Here is a 23,419-nt window from a genome sequence, read left to right as displayed (position 1 = left end):
ACAGTTTCTCAAAATAATCAGTTCAAAATAATCCTTGGACCAAAGAGGCATATTTAGGGGTGACACGTTCTCCCCTTCACCGTCAAAAATATGGTTCTACGAGGGGAATTGTGATTCGGTTGTAGCCTATGCCATGTGACACGGGACAGCTGTAGATTGTAATAGACCCAAATATATAGTCACTGAATCCTTATTAATACTTGATTCATATGTTAATGATATTTAATTGATGTGTTTAATTCTCATTAAAATGGGTGCACCAGAAGAATGAGTTTGGAACTGAATTTCCAAAGAATGAAGCTGACATCCTACCTGAGAAGGGCCATCAGTGCTCTTCAAACGAAGAAAATGGCATATTCAAAACCACAGGGATTTGAAGCATTTGCAAAGATTGGGAAACAGCAAATATTATCAATGTAAGTCCACTCCTTACTAATGATCAAGGTTGGGTTGGGGCATGAGCCAGGATGGGGTCAGGTCAGAGAAATTTTGAGCCAGGAGCAAGCATGACGGCTCAAGACCCGGCATGTACGGGTCCACAGCATTGCATTTAGCTATCCATTCTGACCCGATGATCCATTCTCCAAAAGTTGCAAAGATCATGCAAGCGATGCCGTGTTCGCTTCACCCAGTTTTCGCCAAAGGCAACAGCTTACGGGGTAATGACAGCAAAACCGGGAAGTGAACTTGGGTACAGGCCTCAGACCTTATTTAGATTTTTGTCTTATGTGCACTTATGTGTGTGTAGGTCTGGGCAATCTTCCACATGTGCGGGTTGGTGTGACTGCCGCAGTCAAGCACTGAACTGCTCCACGTCTAGCAAGATCTCCTCTGCGCCGTCACTTTGTAGGGAGGTGCACGCCCCGCTCCCTTCCCCGCACCCTAGTGTGTTCTCCATCCCTCCGTTAGGAGTGGGATCCTAACGCACATAACCTGGGGAGGTTGGCTTCTCTCACCCTGCGCTCCGCCCGGGAGAGCCGTGGAAGTTCCTGCGTGCGTGGATATGGGTGGACGCCAGTGAGTCTGACCGCTCACCCCCTGGGGGACGTTTGGGTTGTCTCAGTATCTGGCTGTGAACCCTCCACGTCCAGACTCGTGTGTGGACAGAGTGCTCATTTGTCTGGGCTACATGGTCAGGAATGTGATTACTGGGTCATCCAGTAGGCTCAGATTTTTAAAAAACTGCCTCACTGTTTTCCAGAACCTGTGTACGTCTGCATTTCCCACAGGAACGAATAAGAGATCTAGTTTCTCGGCAGCCACGAGCGCATCGGGTAATCGGCGAAATTTTTACTTTTCGCCATTCCCGGAGACGTGCGGGAATTCCTCGCCGTGGGTGTAATTTGCGTTGCCCAAATGTGTGATGATGTTGAACATATTTTAATGTGCTTATTTGCCACCCACACATACACATCCTCTGTCCTGAACTATCGGCCTTTTGTCCATTTTCTGATTGAATTATCTGCGCTTTTGACGGTTGAGTTTGGAGCATTCTTTCTTTGAGAGCTTGGCCAGGTACGTTTCGCAAAGACTTTCTCCCTGTCTGCATCTTGATTTTTGGTCCCCTTAAGAGAGTCTGCCGTGGGTTTAGAATTTTAAATTTTGATGAGGTCGAATTTAACAAAATTTTTTTATCACGGTCATCCATGATTGACCGTAATGTCAAAGGTTACTCCTTTCCTGGTCCTTTGGCTGGAGAAGAAAAGCTTTTCTTCGGCCTTTGGGTTTTGTTTTATTTTTGGTGTGTGTCTGTGAGGATGTCAGGGCTGCACAGCTGTCCAGTGCCTCACTCAGTACGGACAGGAAATAAAGGAAGGACCCGGGACCCACACCACTGTGCTGCCTCTCCAGGCGCAGTTCCAGCCAGTCTCGTTGCTCTTTACACCATTGAGTCATATGCTTATTTTACATGTCATGTCTGTGGATTTTAGCTGTACTTACTGGAGGGGTCGGGGCGGGGGGTGGGGGAAGCCTGTCTATTCCATCTTGACTGGAACTAGAAGTTAGTTTACCGTACTTTGATTCTGTTGTTGTGTCCTCGTACTTTCCATTCTCTAAACACTCGGATGACATTTTATAAATGCAAATATTTGACACAGAATCATATCAACATTGAGTTTTGGAGGAGAAAGTACTTCTGGGAACAAAGCTGGTTAGATCCGTTTAAAACAAAAATAGGAACAACGGAAATATTTAGCTGTTGTACGGAAAGTTGGGCAAGGAATTATTCAGCAAAATTATTTTCACCAAGATGAATTCTCTCTCAAGTCAAATTTGCAGTGAGGGTTCACAGATCAGTATTTTTGTGCAAATTTATATATATATATACATATATATATTACTAACTTTAGCTTTTGCCAGTGTACACTTTCTATTTGCCGTCATCATATTTTTCAGTTTCAGTATTTTCTAGATCGCTTTTACAGACTTGGGTCTGCCAAAAGATTTCAATATTTCTGACAGCTTCACCATACACGTTTTAGCCACTGTCACTTTTATTTCGTGTTGATTTCTTTCTGCCGTAAGAATCATCATGAACTGAATGAAGTATTGGTCTCTCCTGCTTATTTCTTATCTGATGCCTGAGAAAATAATTTCTGCCAAATACTCCAGAAGATGGTTTGACTGTTCAGACTGGACAGTGGGTCTTGGTTTTTGCTTTTCCACTGCCTAAAGAAAAATAAACCCGGGATCCCTGGGTGACGCAGCAGGTTTGGCGCCTGCCTTTGGCCCAGGGCGCGATCCTGGAGACCCGGGATCAAATCCCAAGTCGGGCTCCCGGTGCATGGAGCCTGCTTCTCCCTCTGCCTATGTCTCTGCCTCTCTCTCTCTGTATGACTATCATAGATAAATAAAAATTTTAAAAAAATAAAGAAAAATAAACCCAACCTGTATCCTCAGCACTTGCGGGAAGCCACGTGCCCTCTGCAGCCCTCTGGGCTCCACCCCGGGCAGGACAACCGGGGTCCGAGCGGTGGAGGAACAGAGGACTCAGGGAAGGGCCAGGCTGGAGGAAGCCCTGCTACCCTTGCCCTGGAGGGAGGATGTGGTCAGGGAGGGCCTGGTCTCTAACCTGCAGGGGAGGGGCTGGAAGTGGTGCAGCGGGGGTGGTTGGCTGGTGCAGGTGTTGGGGAGGATACAGCGCTCCCAGGAGCAGGTGGCCTAGGCTGCTGGCATCACAGTGCACTTGGACGAATCCAAACCTGTGCCACCGCCTATTCCTTCGACGCCCGGCCTCCTCTCCCGTGGTGTCCTTGCGAGTCACTCGCGTGCCTTCCCCTTCCCCACAGGTGCGTCCTGTCATCACACTGCGGCCCTGGCCACCCGCATACCCCCCGGACGGCGCCTTCGTCCAGGAGGCAAACCGCCTGGGCTGGCAGCGGCTTCAGAAGCGGAGCGCCGGTTGCCAGGAGCGCTGTCGCCCACTGACATTTTCCTGGCAGCACGTCCGTGGTCGTGGGGGGGTGCCCGGAAGACTCCTCTGACATGTGCTGGCCGGCGGGAGGCCCCTCTTGCAGGCCCAGGGGCAGGTGTCACGCAGGACGCAGCCCCCGGCCGTCCTCCCTCCTCCCGGGGAGCCCACGGGCCCCAGGCTGCGCCCCGGGAAGCGTTCCTGCTCGGTGCCTCGCTCACAGGGCCACCTGGGGGCTGCGACACAGAAGGCGAGGCGGGGGTGACCAGCAGCCCCAGGGCGCCCCCCTCACGGCCGTGTGAGCCCCAGGCCGCTGCAGGCTGCAGAGTGATGCTGGGGTGCGTGGCTTGCCCGCCCTTCGGGAGAAAGGAAGACGTAGGCGCTTCCGTGGCTCCTCTGACCCCTGCCCGCACCAGCGCCCCCTCCCCGGGCTCTGCTCACCTCGGCCTCACACACGCCCCGGGGTTCCCCCTTCTCCCCTTCTTCACCCCCCTCCACGGGAGCCGCCGCTGCCTCGTCTTGAGTGAGACCCTGTCCGGTCCCGGCCTCCGGGTGCAGGTGTCCGCCACCACCTGCCTCAGATGTGCGGGGGCCACCGTCAGGACCAAAGGCCCCGCCTGTGACTCTTTCCCACTAGCCCCAGTGTATCCTGGGAGAGCCCAGTCCTCCCAGACTCTGCTCTCCAGGCTGCGGAGAGCGTGGGCCCCACGTCCCCCAAGCCAGAGATCTCTCCAGGGCTCTTCCTCTGAGACTTCTTGGATCGGGCCTCCTGCCCAAGCCTGCGGCCCTTGCTTCAGTGACTTGCCATTTTCTTACTGGGTTTTCTCTTCCTTCTGGGCCTTTCCCTGCTGCTGCACCTGGTTTCTCCCCTCCCTCTGCCAGAGCGAGGGTCCCCAGGCGCAAATCTGAAAGTGCAACTACCGCATCACCGGTGGTTCCCCGCTGCCCAGAGGGGGGTCCAGAGCGTGAAGTTCTAACTGCCAAGTCGGACCAAGGTCACCCAAGGGTCGCCAGCTGTCCACCCCAAATTCCGTGCCGTCTGGCTCCCTCCCTCAGGATTTCCAGGGGTCCCGGCGTGCCGACACCTCCCATCCTTCTCCCCCCAACCCCAGACCTCCCACCATTGCACTTCCTACGGATGCAGGTGCCGATATGCGTGCACCAGCCCTGGAGACGCACCAGCGTGAGGACACAGTGTTCGGCCTACTTGGCTGGAGGTTTCTTGAGGACTTAAAGGCAAGATGATCCTGAAAGGAAAAGGGAATAAAGAAAGACTTTAGATTGCATAGAAGATCTCCGTGCCCTGGGCTCCCCAGTCAGCGATGCCCTGTCCCAGGGCATCCCCTGATAGTGCATTGGCGACTGTGACCTCGGGCTGGCAGGCAGCCCCACGGTGGAGCAGTCGGGCTCCCGAGCTCTGGCCCCTGCTGCCAAGCTGCAGAGCTGCATACAGTGGCCTTAACCTCCACTTCCTCACCTGAGAAATGGGACTAGTCAGCCTCTACTTACTGCCGGGACTTATAAGAACAAATGGGGAAGCCCGGCAGCTGTACAAACACGGGAGCGGGGTGTGTGCGCTCACAGATCCTGGAGGAGGTGCAGCCAGAGGTGAGGGCCGGGCCAGACCCTCCTCCTCGCAGACGCTACAATCCAGCCCTGGGACCACAGTGTGTCTCAAACATTAAGAGGGCAGCCCGGGTGGCTCAGCGGTTTAGTGCCGCCTTCAGCCCAGGTTCTGATCCTGGAGACCCGGGATCGAGTCTCACGTCGGGCTCCCTGCATGGAGCCTGCTTCTCCCTCTGCCTCTTTCTCTCTCTCTGTCTCTCATGAATAAATAAATAAAAATTTTAAAAAATAAAATAAAACATTAAGAATTTAAGAAATGCCTTTTCAGCATGGTGAAGGGAAGGAGGGCCCAGGAGAAGGGCCCAGGGCAGCGCCTCCGGCGACGCGCACACCAGCCCGGTGCTTCCCGTGGCGATCGTGTCATCGAAAGCCTCCCCCGAAGGCCGGATGGTAAATGTCTCTGGGGTTTCACGGCGGGGGGTTCGCTAGAACCCACACAGCCCCCTTGGCCTGGAGAGCAGAGCCGTGGGGCTGGTGCGTGCTCCCAGGACCAGGCCTCTGGCAGTCGCGCGGCCCACCGGTGCCAAGCGAGGCACCCGGAGACTCTCCTGGGAAAGAAGCCAGCAGGGGGGGAAGGGGGATTTATGACCCCTCAGTCCCGGGGCTGCCGGCTGGTGGGCGGCACAGCCCGGAGACGAGGACAAGATGCTGCCGACCACCCTGCACCCGCGGTCCCCGAGACTGGGGCCAAGGCTGTGTCACCGTCAGCTCAGGGACACGCGCCCGGTGACCCGCCGGGCAGCCTCCCAGTGACCTCAGGGTCCAGGTGCCCGACCGCTGTGTGGAAGCTGACCTGGTGAAGACATCTCGGGAGAGAGCACCTCCCAGGGAGTGGGGGGGCCCTGCCCCCCAACCCCGGCATCTGAGCATCCTTGCTGCCTGGGGCTTCACGAAGGTGCTCCCTTACCTTGTTTTCCTCCGACTCCATTTAAATGAAGAATGTTGACTTGCTGCCAAAGTCCACAGGAACCTTCTCAGCCAAGTTTAATAACAGGAAGATCAACTTTGACCCTGATGACTTCATGAGAGTTTCTTATAAACAGGCTTCCAGGCTCCAGATAGGGCCTCCTTCCTGCTGTGAATGTTTATTAGCAACCTGCCAAGGAGGTGGCAGTTGTCTCCGCCTAGGTCCCCGTGCCAGCCCAGCAGAGCCTCCGGGCGGTGGGGGTGGGGGGTGCCCCTCGAGCTGCAGCCCTCTCTCTGGAAGCCGCCCTCCTCCTGAAGCTGCAAGGCCCGGGCCCGGGCTCAGCCTCTGTCGCCGCCGCCCCACCACCGCGGGCTGCGCGGGGACGTGGAAGCAGAGAAGCCGAACGGGAATAAAAATAGCAGGCTCGGGAATAGAGTTCATTAAGCATTCGATTGTCTTTGCCCCGAATTATATTCCTGGGAATTTCACTTAAAATCATTTTGTACTGTATTTTAAAACAAAGCAAAACAAAACAACCAAACCTCAAACTCATCTCGACCGATTGCTCCTGGCAGATGTCAGTATTTTAATTCAGCGTGGAATGGAGGCAACTGAATTCTAAATTGGTTTGTAGCAGGATATATTCATAAATCAGTCTTAAAATATGGATGCTTTGTTCCCTAATATGTTTGAACCAGTTAGAACTCAAAAAATCAGAAACAAAAACCAAATAGCCTGAGACATTTGTTGTATATAGTCTGGCACAACCATAGTATAAGTTCCCTTAAATTCAGGGAAAATGCGCCCAAATTAGTACTCAGCATATGCATATTTTAGGGCCCCTCTGCTTTCCTGTAAACCCTGCAGCCAACTCCGTCCCTTCTCTCCCATCCCGGCGCCTCCCACACATGCATACATTGAAATTTTGGAAATTCGACTTTTAACTGCTCAAGGAGAAATAGCTTTTCATGTACAAACCATCATCCTTTTCCCTCTTAAAAATTTTTGGGTGCACCTGAGTGAAAGAAGGGATGCAAAAGGCCACCCGCACTCCTTTGAGGGAGGACTCAGGACCCCCCCCATGACCCTCACCCACACCCCCAGAGTCAAAGGGGCTCTAAGTCAACATCTCCTCCTAGATCTCCCTTTCCTCCTAGAGGATTTGCAGGTGGGTGAAGCAACTGGGCCAGCCTCCTCTGTTCCCACTCCTTGTCATCTTCCATCTTTATTCTTTACCATAGACTGCCATTCACCCTGGGATTCATTTCTTTTTTCTTTTCTTTGTTTAAGATTTTATTTATTTATTCATGAGAGACAGAGACAGAGAGAGAGGCAGAGACACAGGCAGAGGGAGAAGCAGGCTCCATGCTGGGACCCCGATGTGGGACTCGATCCTGGGACTCCAGGGTCATGCCCTGGGCCAAAGGCAGGCACTAAACCACTGAGCCACCCAGGGATTCCCTCACCCTGGGATTTAAAGACTTTTTAAAAAAAAAAAAAAAGAAAAAAAAAAGAAAAAAAAATAAAGACTTTCTTTTTAAGTTTAACCTAGCAAGAATGTATCTTCAACATTTAACACACATTCATGTCTCCTTGGGGCAACAATCCATTGCTACAAAATATTACCCACAAGCCAAGAAGGGCCAAGGTTCAAGTTCAAATCCATAAGCTTCCCCTAGCAGTGAGTTCGGGTGCCTAACAACTGGGTAAGCATTTTTTCCTCTTGAGAGAATGTTGCACCAGAGGCTGGCACCGGGCAGAATGAGAGGATGGAATGCCTCAAACATGTCCTATCCTTATGGCTCCCGACCATTTGACGTCTCTGACCCTCTGTCTCCTCATCTGAAGGAGTGAGTACTCATACTCATCAGACCTCCCCTCTCAAGCTAGTTATAAAAACTGAAATAGTCTCATCTCCGTCCACTGTGCTTTTTCTTCACAATATTATTGGAAATGACTTGAAAACAAACAGAAAATTTACTGATAAAGATTTCTATTGAAGCTAACTGAAGTCGGTCATGATGACCAACTCCCTGGGCAGAAAGATCTGGTGCTGTCACTCCTACAAGGACCTTTCTACAGATGAGGCACCTTCAAGCCTAAATTAATTAGAGATCTTAGTTTGGTTCACTCTAGGAGAAGACCGTAGCCCAGAAGACCCCAGTTAAAAGCATCATAATTCCCTAGAGCAGAGGGAGAGGCCTTGGGTCATAGCCAGCTGGAAGCCTTCGTTTATAGAGATGCAGGCAAGGAGGCCCAGAAAGAGGGCACGGCTCACCCAAGGTCAAGCCGCTGGTTAGTTGAGAAGGAAGGTGATAGTAAGGGGTCAGTCCAGCTCTGTGAGCATTATACAGACGCAGGCTCATATTGCCACGGTAGGGCTGGGCAAGGGGCTCCCAATGGGCTGGCACATTACAAGGACAGGTATGTGGGGTCCTGGTTTCTTCACCAGACAGAGCAGATGGAAGGTTATATCCTCATCCTCCTTGACTCCTTTATCCTTACTGTCACCTTCTGGGGACTTCCCCAAACTCCCCGTGCCCTCCCGTCTTCTGCCTGGCTTTCAGAACTCTTTCAGTATTTGGTTTGGAACATCTCCTGCTCACCAACTGGGAATAAGTATGAGAATTCCAAGGGAGTGGTTTCCATAGCAACAACAACCTCATGGAAGGTTTCAGAACTTTTACCTCCTACTCATGGTGCTGCAGAAATTCAGAAAGCATAAGGCACAAAGACAAGTGCTAATTATCTGACCTGAATTTGCTGTGGTGGGCAGAAGAAAGACAAATGCACTGCAGGCTGGCAGACATTCCTCATCGGCACATATCCAAATTACTTCCTGGAAGTGAATCACGGTCATATTATTGTAATTTTTTTTTGTTAGAGGTGGCACCAAGTATCAAAGTGAGGGTCATTCGTCTTGCACGGTGAAAGGCTCAGGCTCATGCTCTTGAGGGTGCAGAGTTGTTTTCTGGGACTGTCTTTTGGTCAACCTGGCGGAAATGATGATCATGTTGATGATGAGGTCTCTTTCCCTGTCATATCAGTGCAGTCATAGAAGAGCCCACAATAATCAGTATTTAAACACAGGTCACTGTGGGCTTAAGCACCTAGTCTTAGGTGTCTGAGCTCCAGTCCTGCCTAGGCAGATGGGCTTTGGATCATGCTGTGAAGGGTTCCCCTGGTAATGACACTCAGGTGTGAGGGGGGCTTGGCTCCATGTTGGGAGTACTTTGACAAATGGGAGGCAGGGCAAGTCCCTCTGCATCACTCCCTGCAGCAGACACTACTCTGGGCATGGTTTTTCTATACAGTCCATCTGGTGACATCTCATTAGTCTGAGAGAGTGCATCTGCCAAGCTGTGGTTGGGTAGCTTGGAGTTTATGGCAAAGCAGGGCCAGGGAGGTGACACATCACCTCGCATTTGCTTCCCACCCTCCTTCCTTCACTCTCACTGCCCTGGTGAGTCGCCTTTCAGTAAGATGTTGGCACACGCTCAAGCCTTGCCTCGACTGTTTTCTAAGAAGTCAAAGCTAACATGAGACTTACTGTGCCAGGAATTGGCAGAAGCATTGGGGTGGTTGGGTCGACATGAAAGGAAGGTCATCGTCTCAAGAACTTGCCATCTTACAGGGCTGACAAAGAACTTCCTTAAGGTAAAACAAACTGGTAATTTATAACAGGTGATGCAAAGAGATGGCTGATCTCAAATGGCTGAAGAGACATGAAGAGTCAAAAGCGACTGGCAGCTTTCTAGTATTTTGACATCTGATGTCAGCAGGCAAGGGGGTGATGCCATGAGGTGACAAGGGGAGCTGAGGAATCCACTCCAGGCTCCTGAACTGGGTCCTACGAGGGTGGAGGCTGCTGTCTCAGTGTGGCCATGACAAGATCCCCAGGGCTATCTCTTGCCTCAAAACGGCCTTGTAGGCAGAATGTTTGAACTATTCTCCGAGGCTATTTGGAAAGCTAGGATGAAACACTCTGTGTCCCTCGGAGCTCCTCCGGCATGCACACTTGATGTTCGGTATTTATCCAGCATAATGGTGGTCTCATCAACCCTCACACTACTAGTTACCTTCATGGCACCATCTTTTGGAGACAGAGCCGCCAGGTAAAAGGAGTTACCTGTTGGATGAAGCTTGAGGATCAGATGTCACCTCTGCCAGTTGTGAATAGGACTCAGATCACAGTGGCTTTTATCTGTTGGCACAAGGAAGATGTGCCCTCATTGTCTAAGCTAGTGAGGCCAGCTCCTCATCCATAAATGGAACCCCAGAATATTCTGGAGCCTTCTCCCCCACTCCCATGCATCACTCAACATCAGCATCCTCAGTTACAGAAGTTGGTTTACAAGGATGTTGGAGAGACAACCTCCAGGAGACTCTCCAGTGATGACAAAAACATGGCACAGAGCGCAAGCCTGGGACTTCTTTTGAACTCTGCCTGGTTGTACCATTTGGTGACGTTAACGGAGAGATCTACTCTATCCAGACGAGCGGAAACCCAGGCACTAGAGCTCTCAGAAGCAATTCTTGCTTTACCAATTAGCCTAACTTTGCAGACCCAACAAATCATGAGGTAGAAATGACTCTATCATAAGGTCTTAACCTTTTAGGTTGACATTAAATTGGAAGAAACTGCTTGTGTTAGAAATAATTACTGCTGATAATGAATACAATTAAGCATAAAAGAATCTTTATAACTCTGGTACCATTTGTGCACTTAGAAATCGGCTCATATTTTTCCCTTCACAGATGTTACAATAATGGTGTCAACACTTTTATTTCTTTGTCCATAAGCTGAAAATTATGGCTGTTTCATAAATCGGTAACGTGCTCGGAAGATGGGGGCCCAGCTGCAGAGCACATGAGTTCAGGCTCCTGCCCCAGCCTCATGTTTCACGATGACCTCAGCTTCCTGTGTCAATGGGAACCCATGCGAGTAAGTACTTGTAAAACTGGTTTTGAAGAGTGAAGTTATGAAGAGGTGCTGCGGTGTCAAACATCTGCTTCATCCATTACCCTCAAATAGGAGCCGGAATGTACAGTAGGGCAAGAAGCATCAATAAATTAAAATTCTCCTGTGAGCGCACGTTCCATGCCTGTGCCAATTTGAACCATGACAAAAAAAAAAGATGCTAAACAAAAGAAGAGAGATTTGAGGCAGTGTTAATTAGAATCTGGTCCTTGTGCAGCTGGTGGGCTTTGTCAAAATACAATTTTTATGGCTGCGTGAGACGATAAGGGTTCTGCTCCCTTTGGAAACCAAGTTCTTCCCCCCCCCCCCCCCGCCCCATCATATATTCTTCATCAAAATACTAGAAGGATGAAAGAAAATAAATAAAGTGTCATTCTGGTTAAAGGTGTAGGTTCCAGCTGACCTGAATACTCAAATAATTATTTATTATACTTGGAATGCGATACTGTTAACTGGTTGTGTCCCCATACCAGCAACACACATTTTGTAAAGCTAGCGTACGTATTAATTACGAAAGGAAAATACATAGAAATTTAATAGAGTTTTAAAGGTTTTGAGTGGGTTGTTTCAGGCTGATATTCTAACTGAGTGGGTTAGCCGAGAGACACCCTCTTGCCCATTGTTGCACGCATACACCCGCCACGGCGACCCATCTGAAGCCAGGCCCGTCCTTGCTGCCAGAGGAGGGAGGCAGGAAGTTGGAGATGGAATGCTCAGTAACCCTTGCAGCCTGCCCTGTACGGTCTTCTTCCCTCTCACGTCATATATCAGAGACAGTCCAGACTGTTCACAGCCTCACATGAGTCCTGGGACCGGAGGCCAGGTCTCTGACTGTGCTGGGTGCGGAGGTGGTGGGGGAAGGGGCGGTGTGCCTGGCGATAGGAAACACATGCAGGCTGTTGGCGCAGCCAGGAGCAGAATTGGAGTGTGTGGCTTGCAGTGGGGCGATTCAGAGTGTGCCCTGTGGGATCACCTGAGGTTCCCTGCTGGGATAACCCCGCGCCTGGCTGGTCCTTGGTAGAACATCTAGAAGAAGTGGACAGCACAGCTGCACCCCATCCCCGGCATCATTTGGGATGCTCACATTCTGAAGCACCCATAACCCTCCAACCACAATCCTTTGGAAAGTGACTAAAAATACCTCAGGCCCCAAACTCAGTTTTGCCTCATTTATCCCCTAAATAAATAAGTGATAGTGGAAAAATGGTGTCTCCCCACCTGTTTCTCTGATTGATTCAGGAGGACTGAATTCAATCTTTGCATCTCCTTTTAAAAATTCTGATTCTAATCTGAGATGATGAATTAAAAGGCTTATTCGCATTATGCAAAATTATTCAAAACAGATGGTGAAGTCAATTTAAAGGCTATATATATTTTTTTTCCATCCCTGAGAACAAGTGCTGTTTGGGGGAAGGCAAAAGAGTAGATTTTAATCTGTTTGCCCTTTGAAATGACCATCAACAACCTCCTTCCAATTACCTGTGGCCTCTGATCGTGGTCCTGGGAGTCGGCTTCCTAAGTTAGAAGCTGTTTGCATTGCCACCGGACTATCCGTAAAGGCTCTGTTAGCCCACGTGTCTTCATAGTTTCTAACTGGCTTCTTCTTCTTCTTCTTTTTTTAAAAAAATATTTATTTAAAATTCATGAGACAGAGAGAGAGAGAGGCAGAGGGAGAAGCAGGCTCCCCACAGGGACTCCATCCCAGGACCCCGGGATCACACCCTGGGTCAAAGGCAGATGCTTAACCACTGAGCCTCCCAGGTGCCCCCTAATTGGCTTCTTAAGCAAAGGAAATGGTCAGTAAATATTCAGCTTCACAGTCATTGTTCTTAACCACCATACTCAAGTGAGATTTGCTCATTCAGGCAAACTTGGGTTTGAATCTCAACTTTACCACTTACCCGTGGAGTGACCTGGGCAGGCAGTGTGTAACATCCTCAAGCCTCATGATCTCCATTCTGAAAATGAGGCTACTTGTGCTCAGAGGACTGTGGCCGGGATTGAAGGAGACAATGCAGAGTTATTTGCATTGTTCTTGGAATCTGGAGGCACTTTCTAGCAATTTCTGTTATTATTGTTATTACTAATATTTTAATCATGAGTTAATAAAAGATTTCTTGCAAATTTCCCATTCTCTCTTGTCCACCTGCATTGGTGTGATTATGGTTAAATCAACGTGTCTCAGAGAGTTAAAGATATGAAGCTTAGCCTGAGGGCTGTGTGGACTCTGAATTTGTCTGGGTTATTGTTATGTGTTATTATTAATCATTACAAAGTAGGTGATTAATCATTACAAAGTATAGTTCATTCTCAGCATCCCATATAACCATTTAAGTTATGGGAAGGCAAAATAGGAGCCAAAGTCTTCCAAAGTTATTGTGGCCCAGAAAAATACTGAAGAAGCCAGGGACACTCACAATGTGACTGCATGGGTCCTGATGTTTTCCCACATGGAACACTGTGCCTTGCTGCTCTGACATTAATTAGGGTTCCACACATGGAACCAAAGAGATATACAAAATACAAGGGGTATCTCTGCCCTCAACAGGACTATAAGCTCTTGAGAGTGCAGAATGAGTGGATACTTCCTGACAATATTTTAGAGTTGAAATTTCCAACTATAATTGTGAATTTTTTCATTTCTCTTTTCAGTTTTATAATTTTTTATGTATCTTGAACCTCCATTATTAAGCACATACACGATTAATAAAGTTGTAACTTCTTTTTCAAATTATCTCCTTATAATTATCTAATACTTCTCTTTGTCTCTGGTAATAATCTTGATCAAACTTTATTTTACCCAATATTAACAAAGCTACTCCAGCTTTATTATTTTTAACTAGTGTTTCATGATATTTATTTTCCATTCTATTACGTTTAGACTTTTTGTCTCTTTATTTTTAAAATGGATTTTTTATTAATAGTGTAAAGTTAAGTCTTGCTTTTTTGTCCAATGTGATGATCTCTGCCTTTTAATTGGGGGTATATAAACCACTTATATTTAATGTAATTACTGATAAGATTGGGTAAAGTACTAATGAAGTTGGGTGCTACTGGTTTTCTATTTATTCTGCCTATTTTTGTTTCTCTTTCCTCATCTCCTGTCTTCTTTTGGATTAATTGAGTATTTTTAATCATTTAAATTAATCTCCACAATTGGTTTGCTAGTTATACCACTTTTCTATTTTCTACAGGCTTGCAATATATATCGTTACCTTATTTTAGTCATCTTGCAATACTACTATACCACTTAAAGTAGAGCATTCTGATCTTACAACAGTAAACTTTCATTTCTTCTTTCCCCTCCTTTGTGCTATGTTGTTATACCGTGTATTCTATGTGTGTTGTAAACCCACAAAATATTTTTGTTATCTTTGCCTTAGACAATCAAGTATCCTTTAAATGAATTAAAAATATGGGATGCCTGGATGGCTCAGTGGTTGAGCATCTGCCTCCCACTTAGGTGAGTCCCAGAGTCCTGGGATCAAATCTTGCATCTGGCTCCCCTCGAGGACTTTGCTTCTCCCTCTGCCTATGTCTCTGTTTCTCTCTGTGTGTCTCTCATGAATAAATAAATAAAATCTTTAAAAAGTAAATGAATTAAAAATCTGAAAAAAGTATTTACATTTACCGACATTTTAAACATTTTTTGAGAGGTCTGCATGCCTGGTATCATATTGCTTCTGTCTGAAGAACTTCCTTTCACTTCTCTCTCTCTTTCTCTCTCTCTCTCTCTCTCTCTCTCTCTCATTTTCTTATTTTTGGTGTAGTTCAGATAATAAATTTTCTCAGCTTTTGTTTCTATGAAATAGTCTTCATTTTCCTTTCTGTTTAACAGGTATTTTTACTGGCTATATAAGTATTGATTAATATGTTTTTTCCTCATCACTTTAAAAATGTCACTCTTATTTGCTGGTTTTCAAAGTTTCTGCAGTGAAGTCTCTGACATTTCTCATCTTTGTTTCTATATAAAACTTCTTTGTATTCAAGATTTTCACTATTTTTGTTTGTTCATTTGTTTTACGATTTGATCATGGTGTGTGTGTGTGTGTACTGACACTATTTTTTCTCAGAGTTCTTTGAACTTCTTCATTTGTGTCTTATTGTCTTTTATGAATTTTGGAAAATGCTTGGTCATTATTTCTTAAAATATTTCTCCTACCCCATTCACTATTTAACCTGGGATTGTTCAAGTGACTTAGAACACTTGATATTGTCCTATAGGTCTTGGTAGTTCTCGTCTGTTTCTCTTCCCTGACTCTACTGCTTTTAGTTCCCTTTCTTTTCAGGATATTCTCTATTGATTTATCTTAAAATTCACTATTTTATTATTATTATTACTATCATTTCTTTTTTTAATTTTTATTTATTTATGATAGTCACACAGAGAGAGAGAGAGAGGCAGAGACACAGGCAGAGGGAGTAGCAGGCTCCATGCACCGGGATCCCGATGTGGGATTGGATCCCGGATCTCCAGGATCGCACCCTGGGCCAAAGGCAGGCGCTAAACTGCTGCGCCACCCAGGGATCCCTATTACTATCATTTCTACTGTCTAGTTTGCCATTGTATCAATTGAAGGAATTCTTTACTTCTGATATCATTTTCTATTTCTACCATTTCCATTGACTGTTTTCTAGTCCCCATCACATAGCTGTGCTTCCCTCATTTGTTCATGCAAATTGTGTATTTTTCCATTAGATCCTTAAGGTATTGAATATAGTTACTTTGAAGCTGCTCCCTATTAGTTTCAACATTTGGTTCATCTCTTGGTCTGGTTTTATTGACTGTTTTATTGACCTTTTGAAGGGTTTCTTTTGCTATCTAGCTTGTGTGTCTGCGTGTGTGTGCATGTGTGTACACATGTGTTTTATAATTTTTAATTGAATGAAGGATGTTAAATGTAGGAGAAGAGTGGATACTGAGGTTAAATATATTTATATTCAAAATGGACATACACTCCCCACACACACACCTCCCACTGCTGCATCATTATTGTGGCTTGTTGAGTCAATCTTGTCACTAACTGGGTTGTATTTGGGTTTTATTGTTGTTATAGTTATATTTGATGGATCACAGACTGGAAATTCCTCCATTGATGGGTTGGTACAATCTTTTTCCTTGTCATGGCTTTGAATGCCCAAGTGTTTTTCAGTGTCCCTTTCACATCTTGAGCTTTCAGCAATATCTATGCTTCACAGTTCAAGAAGACTACTATTGGCATACGTCTCAGGGTGAGATTAGGGGATGATTCCTAGCTCTCCTAGTCGAGCCTTAGTCATAGGCAAGCTGTATATGTGTATTTTAAAAGGGGTTCCTTAGTGTTCTGCCACTCTTCCCTGGGTAACCAAATTTTGCTGTATAAGAGAGTCTTTCGTAGGGGAGTTTCCTGCCACTCTCCCAGGATCAGACTTCAAGGCTCCAGTTTGGTGTAGGGAGAACTAAGTTTGTCTCTCCCTTCTCTATAGAGACAGTAGATACTTGCTTCTGTCTTTGAGTGAGGTAGGGGTTTCCTGTCCCTTCCTCAGCAGTTTAAGGCTTTTCCTTAATATGAGAGAAAGTTTTAGGAAATAGGGTTTAGTGCACATATACTGATGAGAGGGACCCATATAGGTCTTCTCTCTTCTCCAGGCTTTCTTGCAAGCACCTAGGAGTGGCCTATGGAAAGAACTGGTGAGGGCTTGTGGACGTCTTTTGTGTTCAAGGCTGTCAAGGATTTAAAATTCTCATTTCAGCCCACTCTGGATCTTTGAGAGTTTGTTAAAATTACAGTTTTCCTCTTTTTACTTACTTTTATGGTGCCTTCCTCTTTTATCCATGCATTGCCAGAGGTAAAGGCATTAGTATGTCTTATGTTTCCTCAGAGAGGCTTCTCACCATTCAGATTTCAGTTTACCTAGTTGCCTTGTAACATCATCTCAAGAAAATGTAAGACTTATAGATTAACCTTTTTTCCCCCCTCATTGTTTGTGTGGGAGCAAAGACCATTGAAGCTTTCTATATCCTAAATGGAAGCAGAACTCCCAGGCAAAGGAAACTGGTAAAGTGACGCGTGAAGACATATCTCAAGCTCTGAAATGAAAGGAGGGAAATGATTCTATTTGGGGTCTTGAAGTTGTGCATTTAGAGGATTTCTGTCTCATCTTTCCTGTGCTTCTCGAAACTCATCCCTCTCTTGCCTTTATTTTTATTATGTCCTCTCTTCTTGGGGTCCTTTTAATAGATTTGGGTCATCAGGAAATGGATGCCAATGAAGAGTGCATTTTTTTTTAAATTTTTTTGAAGAGTTCATTTTAATAGTTTCCTATTTTAATTAAAAAAATTCAAGTTCTATATTTTAAATTATTCTCAGTTATCTTTTTTTTTCCCTTTGGTGGTGGTGGTATCTGCTTTGTTAGCTACTCTAGGCGAACAAATATTTGGCTTGGCGTTTGAAAAGAATAGAGAATTGTCATAAAACTTACTCTGTAAATATGCTAAAAGAGGTGACAGGTTTGCTTAGCAAACACATGGTAGTTTTCAATGATGATATTATCCCAGGAAAGAGATGAGTAATGCCATTACACAATAGTTGTTGGATAATTATTTGCAGATAATCCATATTTCCATCTCTGGAAGACATTATTATGCTCAGAAAAAATTTGGACTATCTGGTAGTTACTATTTGTGTAAATTTTGTGTTTTTTGTCCATTACATTAATTTCATACAATGATAAAAATTCAAATTGGAAGTTGAATGAATAGATAGAAAGGAATTTGGGTTCTGGCATGGATTGATGAGGTAGTCAACTAGACACCCCTGTAGTAACATTATCTTTGTTGTTCAGTGAATTTAGCTGTGTCTAGTTGGTTTTCTAGCAGTAAAGTGATTACTAAAAATTTGAAAGAAGTTGAAGATGGGTTAATATCTGTAAATAAAGATTAGAGTATATAATATATATTAATTAATTATATATATATTAATATGATGATTTGTATTTTGGCATTTTAATGGTAAAAACTGTCATTTGAGGGCCCAATATAGACATGCCAATGATCATGACATGGAGACCCCTGCAGAGCTTGATGGTCACTTTTCTCAAACTCCTCTCTCCCTACATCTTGCTTCACCACATTCCCTAAACAGCTTTTCAGCCTTGGTTATCCATCTGGATCTACAACACCCATGTCCACCAGGCCCCCAGCTGGAACTGAGAGATATGTTTTTCTCTTAATTACCTCATTCCTCAACAGCTGCACCAGCAACCAATTTTTACTGATGCTCTTTTCTCCTCTTAAAATCCGTAGTCTCTCTCTTCTCCCACCCGTAGTTCAAACCATTACTCTTCTCATCTATGACTAGAATAGCCTTCTGATCAATCTGCCTTCCTTACATCTCAGACCTCTCCAAATCTCCCTCCATCAAATGCCAAAATGACCTTTCCAAACTGCAAACCTAACCGTGTTACCATCTTGCCTAATTCTCTGATATTTATCCCTTGATTTAAGGTGAAGTCTAAATTTCTTTTCCTGGAATAAATGCTCCCCATAATCTGGTCACTGGGCATATCCTCAGCCTCTCACCATGACCTCCACGCCCTTCTTATGTCCCCAGCTAAGGCCCAGCTAAAAAAAATTGGCGGTTTCACACCTCCATGGCTCCATTCCTACTGTCCCCTGGGCTCTTCTCCCACCTTTCATCTGCCTGTTGAATTCCTACTGCCTTCAGAGACCAGTTCTAACCTTCTTCTCCTGAGAGACCCTCCCTGTCCTCCTCTCTTTCTTTCTCATCTTCTATACTCAACACTCTACTATGAGCTACCAATACAATCAGTCAGTGCTCTCACCCTTTTAAGTGGCTCATGACAATTTATTGCATTTATTGGTTTGACGTCCATTGTCTCCTGGTACGTGTGCATCCTTTGCCCCTTTGCAGGGGGCGGGTGAGTGGAATTGAAGACAAGGCCTGTATCTTATTGCAGGTTATATCAGTAACTTGTCATGATACTTCATGCTCGTTCCTTCTTTTATGGAATGTTTCTGAGTCATTTCAGTCTTTCAAAGACTTTAGGCTGTGCTTGACCTGCTTATAAATGCCACAAATTTCGCTCCAGACCACAGACCTTCCTCAGAATCATTTCTGCCCTTCACTGGCTTCCCGAATAATTCCACTCAAGTGGATCACACAGGCTCCTTGACTATGGACAAGCTGAGTCACTTTCTCCGACTTTCTCATCCCCTGCCCTTCACAGCTTTCCCACAGTTTTGCTCCACGGTCGATGTGATGTCATCACCATTAACTTATCTAGACCTCTTAGGCATCCTCAGTCTTTCCTTTGAGTCCTTCTCTATTGTCCACTAGTCACTGAGTCATGTCCATTTACCTCTGAAGCCTCTTATATCTGCCCCTTTCGTGCTTAGATGATCACAGTGACTTCCTGACCCTCCCACTTCTCCAGCCACCATTCAGCCACCTAGTAGTACCATCCAAGGTACTTCAAAAGCCCAGATTCCTCCAGGAATACTCAACCCTTTGCTAGGGGCCACACTGGGTTTTTCTCTCTACTCCCCTGCACTGCAGGCATTGAGCTTTGGTCTTGCAGGAACTCTCTCCTGAACACAGTATGAGCTGCCCAGACCCATCATCTGCACTGGTTTGTTCCTGTTCCTGCAACACTTTCTTCTCATTTTTCTGCCTTGAAAACTCTGACCTCATATTTAATATCCTGTTAAAATAGCACCCCTCCCCCATGAAATCATCTCTAACTTCCCTAATAAAGTCAGTGCTTTTCTGCTCTAGGTGTTGGGAAGCTTGAGTATATACCTCCGGTGAGAGTGTATCACACAGTATCACAATTTCTCTCACTGGCCCAGGAGGTGCCTGGAGACTGGGACTGTGTCTTGCTCACCCAGGCACTCTCAGGGCCTTGCACAACGCCTGGAATCACAGGTACTCAAATATCGAACTCAAGTGTGAATTAGAAAGATCAAGGATGGTGGAGTTGGCAGTTGCAGGAAGAACAGGGGATGGCGGTTAGGAAGAGAAAGTGCAAGAACAGATGAGGGCAGAACTCGCACGGAGGTGTTTGTTTATTTGTTTTTGATCATAAAACCTGAGGTGTGGGGTGAAAAGAAAACATGGTCCTTAACTAGTCACCTTTTTCTGTTATTCCTCTTCCTTGGGGAAAGAGCCAAAATATATTTAGAAGGCATCTAAAGTTCCTAGGCAAAAGTTTAAGATTCTAGGACAAATCAAGAAGGTTTGGCATTGCATGCATTTTTTTTTTCCTGGCACGTGGCTTAACAATTACACTCTGTGGGTCCTCAAGGACTCTTGCAGTTCCAGGATTCTGCAAAAGAGTCTCAAGTAAGTCTTTGAAACACGGAAGTCCAAGACAAGATGTCACTTTTCAAGGTGTAAAGGAATCCATACAAATGCATCCTGTGTATGCTATTACCTGGAGTGCTAACTACAAGCCCGTCACTGGCTGATAAACTTCATTCATGGCACCAAAGTGGGGTGGGGAAGGAAAGCAAAGCCAAGGTGGGCAGGTCGTGCTGCCTGAAATCACAGTCAACAGCAAGAGAAAGATCTGAAAAGAATAACATTCTAGCTCCTCATTTCTTTTCCTTTCAGGCTTTATGGCACCTTTGAAGAAACAAAAGCTTTACAGAGAAAAGGCTGGTTTGGCAGAGGAGCCTGGCTTCCCCCCTTCAGCCCACTTTCCTGTGTTCCTGGAGCTTTTCTCTCTTTCAGCAAACAAAGCACTTCTAGGTGCTGTACGGAGGCTGCATCTCCACTCGTCTCTCCTCTCTCCTTGCTTCTCTCCCCCATCTCTTGGATACTTCTGGAAAAACGAACATTTTACGAATGCCATGTGTGCTGCTGGGTGCTTGGTCTCCCCCTTTTTCTCTGTCCCCCTCTTTCTCCCTGTCTCTCTCTCCCCCCCTCTCTATCTCCTTCTCCATCTCTCCCCCTCTCTCCCCACCTCTCTCTTCCCCCCTCCCTGTTTCTCCCTGATGTAATGTCTCTGAGTTTGTCTGGCTCCAGCTGTCCTCCTGTGAAACGGAAAGGAAGCAAGGGGGGCGGTCAGTTTGAGAAGACGATCTTGACGTTATTCATAAGACCCCATTTCGTTCCAGCAGCTTTGTCGAACCCACGATAGGATAGCGGGTCTTCAATGGATTCTCTCGCTTGGAGGATCAAATTTACAGTTTTCTCCTGGCTGTTCTTCATGGGGAGACATTTGAAATCTGCAGGCAGACAGAGCCAACTGGGCAGAAAGTTTGGAATTCTGAAATGCTGCTGAATTAAGTCAGGGATCGGCTTAGCTAATTTGCTGATTTACTCAACTTGACCCAAATGAATTTCTGTGTAAACGAAATTTATGAAGAAGTCTCTGAATAATTCTATTAAATGAAATGCCAGGCTTTTATTTTCCATTTTATGACATTTTCTGAACACTGTGTATTCCAATCATATTGAAACATTTTGTTTTCAGGCTCTGTAGAAAGTGCTGATGGTTGAACCTCAAAAGAATTGAAGGGTTAGTTCATAAATGAATAAAAAGCCAGCGGCATTTATCCAAAGTTTGTTTAACTATCCTAACCTCATGGGCCTGTAAAAATTCAACTGAAAATCATTGAGAAGAGGTCCTCCCATGAGATCCCTTGGCACTTTCTGCTTCTGCTTGGATCAGAAATACAGTGAGAACCTCTCTCTCTTTCCTTTCCTTTCCTTTCCTTTCCTTTCCTTTCCTTTCCTTTCCTTTCCTTTCCTTTCCTTTCCTTTCTTTTCTTTTCTTTTCTTTTCTTTTTTCTTTTCTTCTTTCTTTTTCTTTCTTTCTTTCTTTCTTTCTTTCTTTCTTTCTTTCTTTCTTTCTTTTTTTTTTTTTTTTACTTGCAGCATTTCAACACTCCTGGTTCCATTTGCAGATGGACAAGAATGGAGGGGGAAAAAATGAGAGAAAAACATGGTTGAACTTTCCTGAACCTAGAGGTTCCTGTGGCTTTTACATGGAATTTCAGGCCAGAATGCTCCTGGTTGAGGACAGTTGTCTCTGCCTAGGAAATGAATGGGTGTCTCCTCCATGGAGGAGAGGAGAGGCCATTTCAGATCAAGGCTAGGATCTCTGATGATAGAATGTGAGCTCTGGCCTCAGTACCCATTAGCTTAACCTCCCTGGGGCAACAGAAACAGAAGCTAGATTATTTATCCAACTAGACCAGAGTTCTCCTGTTCACAGAATAGCATATTTCATATCAGTCCTGTGGATGGAGAGGTTGTGTGGGTAGATGGATTACAAAAGTAGCCACAGCCCTCATATCTAAGGAGATGGAAAGTAGATTAGTGGTTGCCTACAATGGGGGTGAGGGGAAACTGGAGGGAAATGGGGAGTGATTGCTAATGGGTATGGGATTTCTTTCTGGGGTTAAGAAAATATTCTAAAATTGATTGTGGTGGTGATTGCACAATTCTGTAAATATACCAAAAACCATGGAATTGTACCCTTTAAATGGGTGAATTGTATGGTATGTGAATTTTATCTCAATAAAGCTGTTATATTGAGAACGACAACCGCAATCCTTCACTTGTCTCTGGATCTGTGCCCTTTGCAATATGACTTTGCAGCTCTACCCACCAAGGAATGGCGTCTGTTTTCCCACCTGTTGACTCTGGGCTACCTAATGACGCTGGTGAGCCCATGGAACTTGGTGGAAATGATGGAATGCCAGTTGTGGGCTTTAGTTCTGTGGAGGTTTTGCAAGCTTCTGCTCACTCTCTTTCTCTGCTCTCTTCACTATGAAGACTTCACAGGCCAGCCCCCTGGAAGGTGAGGGATCTGCCTAGCAGAGCTCCATCCCCTCAGCCAAAGCCATGTCAGCCCACCTGCCAGCTGCCCACAGATACACCAGCAAGCCCAGCTGAGTTAGGCAGGCCTGCCCACAGCAGCTGGACACGCACTGAGCCATAGACTCATGAGCCATATACAAAAGTGCTGTTGTGTTATGACAGGCATTGGGTCAGTGCCTGCCTGATAGAAGCGGCAATCTCTCTGAGGTTTGAGAAGTATGGGGAAGGAATAGGTGCACAGCTACACTAGTTACCCACTAGGCCAATAATTTCAATCATATTTTCAAGGCTCAGATCAGGGCTTTCATTTTTCCTGCTAAATCTCCTTAGCAGGGTGATGAAACTCATCCTTGGTTGGTAAGAGCTGGTGACCATTAGCCATTTGCTCTCAGATGGCACAAGTGTTGCACTAAACCTTCAGGGGCTTCTGGAGAGGAACGTGCAGGTCTGGCTGCAGCACCTGCCGTGCCCGTTAACCTGGAAAGGGCCGGAGGCAGTGTCATCACGTCAGCAGGGACAACTGTTATTTCTCACACACGGGTCACCCCTACAGCATCCTGGTGCGTCTGACATGGCCCATTCTTGGAGATGGGGGAGAAAACTGCTTGAATAAATGGAAGGAATGTCCGTGACCCTCATGTAGGGCATGGTTTGTGAAAGGC

General features: G+C 46.0%; 2 long non-coding RNA genes across 3 annotated transcripts; one reads left to right on the top strand and one right to left on the bottom strand.

Annotated features, from left to right (window-relative positions):
- Nucleotides 1-239: 239 nt before the first annotated feature.
- On the bottom strand, nucleotides 240-10,210 carry LOC106557941. Of its 2 annotated transcripts, none has more exons than XR_005380768.1 (5): nucleotides 9,496-10,210; nucleotides 8,700-8,938; nucleotides 4,592-4,659; nucleotides 3,074-3,984; nucleotides 240-2,670 (listed from the first exon to the last, which is right to left on the bottom strand). It is a non-coding gene; the product is annotated as an uncharacterized LOC106557941 (long non-coding RNA). The 2 variants fall into 2 exon arrangements; XR_005380767.1 differs by having other exon boundaries at nucleotides 10,075-10,206.
- Nucleotides 8,639-21,679, top strand: LOC119866620. The gene is made up of 3 exons (XR_005380770.1): nucleotides 8,639-10,527; nucleotides 10,749-10,890; nucleotides 20,541-21,679. It is a non-coding gene; the product is annotated as an uncharacterized LOC119866620 (long non-coding RNA).
- The last annotated feature ends 1,740 nt before the right edge of the window (nucleotides 21,680-23,419 follow it).

The sequence above is a fragment of the Canis lupus genome, chromosome 28, assembly GCF_011100685.1.
Source record: "Canis lupus familiaris isolate Mischka breed German Shepherd chromosome 28, alternate assembly UU_Cfam_GSD_1.0, whole genome shotgun sequence".
Taxonomy (NCBI): domain Eukaryota; kingdom Metazoa; phylum Chordata; class Mammalia; order Carnivora; family Canidae; genus Canis; species Canis lupus.
This window is presented reverse-complemented; position numbering and strand designations above follow the sequence as displayed.